Here is a 6793-nt window from a genome sequence, read left to right on the forward strand (position 1 = left end):
GTCTACTTCACCAGCCAAAAGCTCCTAGGGTAGCTTGCTCCAGGAACTGGCAAAATACCTGTGTAGATCCTAGGGCCCTTGCATCCATCAGACAACACCCCCTCTCCCCAACAGCTGTGCCAGCACAAGGGTGTAGCACAGACCTGGGCTGTCAGCTGTGAGACCCTGTTTGTGATGTTGGAAGTGTCTTGAGACCCCCAAACTCATTTCACGCAGGAGCCATCCAAGAGCATTACCAGGCCAGGGTGGGATTTGAACTGGTGACCCACTGTAGAGGTGAAAAAGCAGCTCCAGTGCTAATGAGCTCTCCCCTAGGCCAGCGAGCCCCTGCTAGGCAGCCAAAGCCTCTGAGAAGGACAGCAGCACTCTCCCCAGTTGAGGAACAATGGAAGGTCAACATGGAGCTAGCGTTGCATGGTGATCTGGAGGATGGAGAGACTCTGATGGGACGTGAAGACCCAACCACAGAGCCAGCCAGGAGATTTACACTGCAGGACTGCAGTTTACAATGTGGCTTCAGACAGCCATGCAAAGTATTAGCCGAGAGTACAGGGCGGGGCTGGATCGATCCATGACCCAGACACGTCACAGAGGGAAGCACTAGATCATCAGAGGCTGTTCCCTAAGCAGACTCACCCTCCATGTGTCAGGGACCTCAGTTTACCCTGGCACCTCATTCTGTGATACGTAAGGCAGATCACCTCTAGCACAGGGCTCAGACCCCTGGCTGGGCCAGCCTGGGGAACTCCAGCTGAAGCCAGACACTCCTCTGTTCCCAGGGGCCCGTAATGCTCTAATAGGGAACCAGAGGCTCTGAATATGGGTGCGAGCCATTGTTCTCTCTGCCTGTCCTTAGTGGCTGTTCAAGATGGAGCCCTTACGGAGAGCTGAGAACTTCCTGGGGAATATCATCTTCCCCCCCTCCCTTGCTCAGTACAACCACTCCTAAGCCAGGCTATGGGGAGCAGGGGTTCGCTCACTTCATTTCTCACGGGACTTCATTGTTCGTTTCTGGGGATGGGAAATGAGAGACACATGGAGTCCCTCCCAGCTTGACTGCTTGGCTATGTTAAATGCCCTTCTCGAGAACACCTGGGCAAACATGCAACCACTGCAGACCCCAACATTCAGCCTTTCACCATCCCTCCCACGGCAAGCAAGGCCTCCCCTACTCAGGTCAGCCACAGGCAGCCCCTCCAGGAAAGGCTGATAGATCCTGCAGCATGACCTGGGGGGCAGCAGACACAATGAAGCTCTGGCAGACCAAAGGGAGGGGGAAGCTGAGGATCAGCCTGCTCCCAACCCGTCCTCTGAGATCTGCCGGTTCGGGCACCAGAACTGAGCATCCCTGCGGTGGTATGGCACCAGGAGACCCCCCGTGAAGAGCTCTGGAAGAGAGAGCCAACTCAACCAGGTGGCAGCTTGAAGTTCACCAGATTTAAAGAGGCAGTCCTCCTGATTCAGGCTCAGCTGGTGCAACCGGAAACCCTGACCCCAGGCCCAGCCCTGCTTTGCACGGGAAGGAGGCACCGTTGTTTAAATGCATTTCCCAAAGTAGCAAGTCTGAAAGCCTGGCCTTGGGGAAAGGGGCCAGATTGACTGCCCTGCAAGCATCTATTTACCCATCTGCTGTCCAGCTCGGAGTCTGGAACAACTGCACCACGCGGGATTAATACCAAGAACAGATGCAGCATGAGCAGCCAGACAGTGAGCTCCCCCCAGCCCTGGTGCCCCACTCCAGACCTCAAGGGACAGCTGGGAAACGGGTAGCTTAGCTTCCATGGCCCATTCCATCTGGATCCTTCTGCTGAGACTACAGCTGGGGGATGGGGCTAGCGCTACTTGCAGGGGGTTGCTGTAGGCACAGAAGCCCGCATTAGATTTGGGTGAATGATGGTTTTGAATTGAATTGGGACATTAGCATGAGCAATACGCCCAAAGCAAATAGGGACCAGAAAGAGATCAGGAGAAAGAAGAGTAGCTGTGTTAAAGTGGGTGTGACCCTTTGAAATACCAGGGTTATCTTATTTAAGGACTGGGCTGAAGAAATAGAAATAAAACACAGTTAATTGGCTACCAGTTGTAGTAAATAAGTTTAACATATTACAAAAAAACCCTCACTTCCTCTGGCCTTAGCTAAGGTCTGGTAATGGGCAAGGATATCACTTGTTTGTTAAAAGGGTATAAAAAAGGTAAACCCTAATGACACTGCTAATGGCTGCTGTGACCCAATGTCTGAAGGCAGCCCAGGTTACAGGGCAGGTGGTGACCACCTCTTACGGGTCTGGATTGCAAACCGGAACATGACACCTGCCTGCCCCTGTTGGAGCCAACCAATGTGGGCCTAAGCCCGAAAGGGGTTTAGCCCCTTTGTAACTATTTTTAATCCAATGCTTATAAGTGTTTTGTCACTGTTTTTATATAGCACACTGCTTAATATTTAGGATTTTTAGACTGTTTAGAGCAATTGTAGAAGTGCCATTTGGCCTTAAGATTTACTAAAGGAATTTCGGGTTAAAGGGGTGTCGTGGTAGTATCCTATATTAATAATAATCCCAACAGTTGCCTGATGATGGTACCTGCCCACTAGGAGTTTGGCTCAGACTCACTCAACTCACTGCACTTCTACCGGGGAACACAAATTGGGAACAACTGTCAGCCTCTACTGTATGGGGCTGGCTTGAAAGCCTTGTGACAAGAGGTCACCACAGGGTGGATTTCACCCATTAGTCCCAGGGTGGAGGGAGGAACCCTAAATGCAAAGGAGAATCCAGTCATAGACTTGGCCAATGAGAGGGGGATTTGCAGCCACTGTTGCATTGATCCATATCAAAACCCAGAGGGCACAAAGCCGTACCCCTTGAGTACTGTACTTCAACAAAAAGAAAAAGGAGTACATATGGCACCTTAGAGACTAACCAATCTATCTGAGCATAAACTTTCGTGAGCTACAGCTCACTTCATCGGATCCGATGAAGTGAGCTGTAGCTCACGAAAGCTTATGCTCAAATAAATGTGTTAGTCTCTAAGGTGTCACAAGTCCTCCTTTCCTTTTTGCGAATACAGACTAACACGGCTGCTACTCCGAAACCTGTACTTCAACAGGATTCATTTTCAGTGAAGCTTTTCCACTGCAGTTCCTTAGCTTTGCTTCTGCCTCCACCTCGTGGGGGCAATGGGGCCTTGCAGCCGACAGGATGCAGTCCAAACCACAGCCTGCCATTTACTGCGTTGCCAGGGTGTTGTTGCATATTATTGTAGAAGCGATGGGGGGAGAAAAGCTCAAAAGGCAACATGGCATTTAATTCTGGGAGTGTGAATCATGGCTGGATGACTCAGCCTTAAATTCCAGACAGACAGATGCTGGATTTACATTCCTTGCAAACCAGCAGACCACGTGGGCAGAACCAGAATAGTTAATGAGAAGCAAAGAGGCACGTCATGGGGATGGCTCAGCCAAGAACTGGCCTAGCGGCCTGTGGGCTGCCCTAGAAAGCCAGCGAAGGCTTTGGGAGAACTCAGGAACAGGACAGAAGGTGAAAAATCTAACTGCAACCATCTCTCAAGAACCAGTCAGTCAAGGTGAGCAACTGCAGGGCGAGAGCACAAACGCACATGGCTCACTTTGCAATCCAAACTTCCTTCGATGTTTACACCACAAATTCAGGTATTCGACAGGGGTGGAAAAAAGTAACGTATGTGCATATGGCCGCTTCCAGCCCAGATGACGTCACAGCGGGATTTTATTGTTCCCCAGTCCTTGGAACACAGCTAGTTCTAGGATGGAGCACACCAGCAGCCATTTTAAACAGCAGGAGGAATTTCGGTTGCAGGATGGAGTAATCGCACAGGGGTTAATGCTTTCAAACTCGGCACAATTTCATGATGAGCGTCACTTCTATCACCAGCACACACCTTGGGGGGGCACTGATTGGGTAATGGATCAGCCAGTGAGCACCAGCTGCTGACTTTTCCCTCCCACAGCCATCACTGCCTATTACACAGCTCCCCTTCCCGGCAGCCTCCAATGTCATTCACTGCTAGAGACAACAAAGGGAGCTGTCAGAGTACCATGGCTTTCGCCTTCCCCCCACCCCGCCTGCCCAGACTGTACCACGTTTGCTCATCAGGTGGGCAATAGCCTTGAATCCCATCCCAACCCCACATAGTGCGCTGCACTCCTTACAAGGCAGCAGAATTCAGTACAAGCACTAGAAAGCATCCACACTCTTCTTGGGCGGTATTAACACTTCCCCACCTCACCAGGCAACACCCAGAGACTTCCCAGGCCCTGCTCCCAGCCAGGAAATCAAACCTGCTTCTTACACCTTCAGCCTCCACGGGGCAGACTGATGGAGAGCGTCTCCCATCCCAGAGATCATTGCAATAGACCCTTTTTAAAGGCCGCTCGGAGAGATACGAAACTGCTGTCTGCTCAACTGCTTGCTCTGTATGGCGTTCTCGGGTCCAGGGAACGCCAGCAAGGACAATTGTCCCTGTCCAACTCAACTAGCTTGAGGAGTGTCAAGATAAGCTGATTCCTGAGAGCTGTCTAGGAATGGAGGAAAAAGCTGACCCCACCCCAGCAACCACATCACGGTACAAGGAACTGCATCTACCTCAATTCCCTCTGCAGAGTCAACCGGGTACAGCATTTGTGCTAAATGACGATCTCTTCCAAGCTGGATTTTTGCTTCCTCCATAGACTGCCTTTGAGCATCCATCATGGAGGATTGGTTCATCAATAGCTATTAGCCAGGATGGTGTCCCTAGCCTCTGTTTGCCAGAAGCTGGGAATGGGCAACAGGGATCACTTGATGATTACTTGTTCTGTTTGTTTCCTCTGGGCACCTGGCACTGGCCACTGTCGGAAGACAGGATACTGGGCTAGATGGACCTTTGGTCTGACCCAGTATGGCCATTCTTATGTTCTTAAGTGAGGGCCAAGGCTGTCATGAGCCAATGAAGTTAGAGTTTCATTAGCAGGGCACAAGATCTTGTCTGGATACGTTTCCCAAGGGCAGGGCCAGGTAGAGAAGCATTTTTAATGCAGTGTTGCAGAAGAGGGGATACCCAGATAAAATGGTTGTATTTGCTTTGTGGGAGCCCCAGTGTGCACAGGGACTAGCCATGCCTGCCTGGTGCAATAGGACAAAGCGCTTGTCTCCAAAGGGCAAACAGAAAGTCTGCCAAACCCATGAGAGGAAAGGGCAAAGCCAGGTTTATTTCCACTCTGAAAGGCTCCAGAGGTCTGTGCGCGTGGCCTCTTATGCCCACCCATTGGGGCCCAGACTGTCAAACCTGGCTGACTACAGTCAGGTTCTTAAATCCATAGATTCGAAGGCCAGACAGGACCACTGTGAACCTCTAGTCTGACCTCCTACATAGCACAGGACTTCCCCACAAAAATTCCTAGAGCAGAGCTTTAGAAAAAAAAGTCACATTTAGAAATGGTCAGTGGATAGAGAAAACCACCATGAGGCCTGGTGGCCCAATTTTCCAAAGCGCAGGCACCCACAACTCCCTCTGCAGCCACAGGCCACTTCTGGTAGGTGCTAAACATGGATTTAGGAGTTTAACCTTGAAACCTGGGGCAATAACGTTCAGGCCTTTGGCATCCTTGGATGCAGCATCGTGAGGAGACTGGCACGAAAATGAAAAAAAAAATCGTGGCTGGTGGCCTGCTCCCTCTTGGTGCGTGAGCGGGTGCTGCTGCTTCTTGGCTGGCCCCCTCTTCTGGGGGATTCCGAGATGTTGGGTAACAGCCGGCAAGTGGCTTTGATGGAGAAAAGGGCCAAGTCTCAGTCGGGTTAAGCAGAGAGGAACGTATGTAAATGTAGCGCTCTCTCCTGTTGAGAATTTGCCTCCGCCAGCCTTTCCCCAACCCCTAAAAACCCAGCGGTGGGTCTCACCTCCGTTTACCTCCTGGGGGAGCGGCAGATGCTGCACACTGCTCCTTCATAGTACAGCCCCTCCAACTGGGGCGGGGTAGGGATGGGGGGGGTAGAAAAGAGGCACAGAAGGAACCTAATTCACCTGAGGTCACACCAGGAGCCAGTGAGGGAGCTGGGGGCAGAACCCAGGTCCCCTGACCTTTAAGCACAAGGTCCACCACTCCCTAAGGAGCTGGAGCAGGTGTAACGGGTGTCCTGTGATTGGCCCGTTACCTTGCAGATGTAAGATGGGGGCGGGGGGGAATTCTGATATTACAATACAGACATGGGTACCGCAAAAGGTAAAGGGGAAAAAAAAAAGAAGCTACTTCTCACTAATAATCTAAGGACTGGGCTAAACCATCCAAACCAAGAATGATCTTAAAAAGAACAAGCCATGAGGTGGCCCCACAGCAGATCCACCACCAGCAACTCCCAGTTTATAAACCTGGGACCCTCCAGACTGAATGGGGGGAGCAAGCACAGCTGCCATTAGGCACCCCAAGACTTTGCCTAGAGCCTGAAGTGTGCCTGAAAAGAATGTCAGCAACTACATGGCCACTAGGAGTGGCTCGCTCACCTCTGATTTGATGATTCCCTTGGACCTTGCCCTTCCCTTTCCCTCCAGGCTTGCGTGGTCCCTGAGCTCTCTTGCACTTCTGAAGTGCTCCACCCATCTATTTTTTCCTTCTTCTTCTTCTTCTTCTTCCTCCTGACTTTACTATATGGGATATAAGTAGAGAATGGAAACAATCTTCCAAGCAATTTGTAGGCCGTGGCACATTCTATCCAAGAGAAGTGAAGTGAAGCGTTGAAGTCCCATTGTGACAAGACGCACTAGTAACGTACAACGGGGGCGG

The sequence above is a fragment of the Caretta caretta genome, chromosome 10 (assembly GCF_965140235.1).
Source record: "Caretta caretta isolate rCarCar2 chromosome 10, rCarCar1.hap1, whole genome shotgun sequence".
In the NCBI taxonomy this organism is placed as follows: domain Eukaryota; kingdom Metazoa; phylum Chordata; order Testudines; family Cheloniidae; genus Caretta; species Caretta caretta.